At 24.5% G+C, this 3,628-nt stretch overlaps 1 non-coding gene across 1 annotated transcript; it reads left to right on the top strand.

Annotated features, from left to right (window-relative positions):
- Nucleotides 1-552: 552 nt before the first annotated feature.
- On the top strand, nt 553-633 carry TRNAL-AAG. Its single transcript has one exon. It is a non-coding gene; the product is annotated as a tRNA-Leu (tRNA).
- Nucleotides 634-3,628: the final 2,995 nt, after the last annotated feature.

A 3,628-nucleotide genomic window follows, 5' to 3' on the forward strand; every position in this document is an offset into this window, starting at 1 on the left:
TATATAGATACACCACATCTTGACAATTGTCAGTGGTCATTGAAGTTTTCTTCTTTTATAAGAAAATAAACATGTATATAATATTTGGATTATAGGTTATAATAATTTTAATTGTAATTTCAGAAAAATTTGGTTCTCAATGAAATGATTTTATAGTAATTAAGATTAAATTAAAATTTTAAATTTGTATATTAGAGTGTTTCTGAACTATGCAAATGATCGTCTATGATAGGACTCACTAATTTTATCCAAGATACTATATATTATTCGTTCTAATATCAATTATCATTGATTCAGAATTGAATAGACATATTTTATGATATATATACAAAATTTAGTTGATGACTGTTAAAAAAATAGAACTATAACTTTTCGTATGAATATTCTTAATTCTATTTATATTCAACTACATATGTCATTGTGAAAGAATTTTTACAGTATAAGATCATTTTTCTACTAAGTTTGTATGATTCTAGAATTTCTTATGCATCCTTTGTTTTTTCGACTACAAACATTATTGTATAAATAATAGATAACGTGAATAATGTTAATGTTGAGATGGCCGAGTTGGTCTAAGGCGCCAGATTAAGGTTCTGGTCCGAAAGGGCGTGGGTTCAAATCCCACTCTCAACACCAAATATTTTTCTTTTTAAAATATTTCTAACTCGTATTGTCGTCCAACTAAATTTATAGTCACATCAGAAAGTAGGGTTGTGTATCTGTTCCTTTTTTAGCTTTATCGAATCGAATTATTAGTTATGGGTTGCGTATCTGTTCCTTTTTGAACTTTACCGAATCGACTTATTAGTTATGACAAGCTAAATTGTTAAAAATCATTAAGATAGTGACATATTGATTAATCATTATCGGTTTAACCGTTGCAATTTGATACAAAAAAAATAATTAAAAATCACTTAGAAACATGATGATAAATCAAATAAACCATGCACATTAGTTGATAGATTGTATCTTGCTCAAAAATAACGCTAACACATTGCAGAGTAATCCGTTAAGAAAAAATTAGATCGTTAAGAATTAATAACCTGATAAAAAATCAAAACTGTTAAACCAATAACACATTATCGAACCAATAACTTTATTCTATTTGGGTTATTGATTTTGGTTTTATTTTGAATAACTCTATAAAAGAAGTTCCGCATTAATTATTATTACTTGTATTATGGTCTGACTAATTTAAAGTCACATAAAAAATCGATAAAACTTTCTAACAAAGACAACTTCGTAACCATGTTTGAACTTAGGCCTCTATAGTACATTAATATCTTATTCTTTTTCTACATGATAACATGAGTAACTTATAAGAATAATTTTTTAAAAAAGATGCCTTTATAATTCTGTCACATAATTTATTACTAGTCACTTTCATGTGAGTTATGAAATATCTTAATTAATAAAACGAAAAACTCGTGGAAATTAATTTAACCTAATATTATTTGATTAGACCTAATATTAGATTAATTAGTTAAAAGTTGTTTTAGCTCCCTAATGTATTTCTTTTTCTAATATTAATAACTTTATAATCATATAGACCTAATTTCAAATATATAATATAATCTGGAAGGATGACTGAGTTAGTTGAGTAGGAAAATGAGGGTGTTAGTCAATATATTTAAAAAAAATTCTGAGTCGAACTCGTGACACATAGGTTAAAGATGTATTATTATTCAATATTTAACAGTAAAATATCCTTGAAATATTATAAATATAATATATTACTTACATTAAGGGACCAAAATTACATAATTTGATTAATTCGAGGTTAAATACATTTTGTTAACCATTTCAAGGATTAAAATTTAAAAAATTCAATAATTCAAGTATTAAAAATAGTATTACCCCTTAAAATTATTACCAACGTGCAAATGGAATTTTAAAAAAAAATTACAATTGTCTGACATTTTTATAAGAATGGGAAACATCAATAAAAAATAATTAGACACGAAATTAGAATTTAAAATTTATAAATTTAAAATTATATAATTTTAAAGTTATTAGTTCAAAATTCTATATTTATAAAGTTACTGGTGATACTAAACCCGCAATGAATGAGTTAAATCCACCCCTAAGATTGATGAATAAATGATGTCGAAAATAATAATATTAAAATTTTAAAAATAAAGATAATAACAGTAAGCCATTGAAAAGTTATATTTCCCACCTACCACAAGAATTAAAGGTTAAAATATTCCAAATTCGTGAATTTTCACTTAGTTCCGCCTTTGATTACAATCAATTTTTTTAATTTTTATTTTTTTTACTATTTCGATCACATTTTCTACTTTTGTTCACCAACCCATTCTCTTCCTAATTTCAAATATTTAGATGAAATATACTTTCAGAGTGAATCGAGTTTTCAGTTTATACATCTTGTATACTGTACAAGTTACATTCAAATAATTAAAAGAAAAAACTAAAATAAAATATCGGAGACGTTTAAGGTGGGATTGTTTGATATGATAAAGTCAGGAATTTCATAAATCAAAAAATTGATAAAAGGAGAGTTAACGAGATTCAAACACATGAGCATCCTAAGGCTCTTTCAAGGCGTTTAAAAAAATCACTAGGCTACAACACTTTGTTTTATTAAAAGTGTTCAGAATATATTATTTAATCATTTCGTATATCATTATATTTAAATATACGGTATTATTTAGCAATGATGAGTGTTCAATTGGACACCTTGACTATAACATAGATACGTCCCTATTTGGTAGAATGTATTTTTCAAAAGAAAAAATATGTAGTAGTTTTGTGTATTATGTTATTTATATTAATATTTTGTCTAAGTTATAACTAATACATGACAAATTATTAATATATAATAATGTAAGAGTTTTTAAAGCATGCATCGTGATTAAAGATATAATTGTTTTTCAAATTATTTTTACATGTTTTTTACCATATTTAAAGACGATTTTTATATAAACAATACATATTATTTTTAATACATAAACTGACAATGTATAGATAATAATTTTAATATAACTAATGTCAACATGATAATAAAAACATTAGTAATATTATTATTATATACATTATATTTCATATTATTATTATTATAAATCCAATCATATGACTCCAAAAAGGATAACGTGGTTCAGAACTTTTTAAAATAATGCCACAATTACAAAAAAGTACAAACTTATCATCACAAAAATAAAAATAAAAAATCTCTACATCAAATGAAATGTCTACAAATGGCAAATATATAGAATATGGTCCTTAATACTACAATTTTCCTTGACCCTAACAAAAGTACCAATCTCAATAATTTTAATTATTAATAGCTCTTTTGTCACTTTCTTTTTTAAATCAATTTAGAAAAAAAAAACATATTTTATCTTTAACAATAATTAAATTTAATATTTGTTTCTAGTTTACTCTTAAAAACTTTTATAATCATAACAAATGTTATGTAAGGTCAAATTTTTTTATAAAGTTATAATAGTTGTGTTAGGATCGAATTCACGCACACACACTTGATGAATGAAGAATAGAAGAACTTTCAAGAGAAAGAGATGAGAGATTTAGAGAGAGAAAGAGAAAAAACCAATATTTCGTGGTAACACCCCGTGAGTAAACTTCCACGGCGGTGGGGTATATATAT

The sequence above is a fragment of the Solanum pennellii genome, chromosome 11 (assembly GCF_001406875.1).
Source record: "Solanum pennellii chromosome 11, SPENNV200".
Classification (NCBI taxonomy): domain Eukaryota; kingdom Viridiplantae; phylum Streptophyta; class Magnoliopsida; order Solanales; family Solanaceae; genus Solanum; species Solanum pennellii.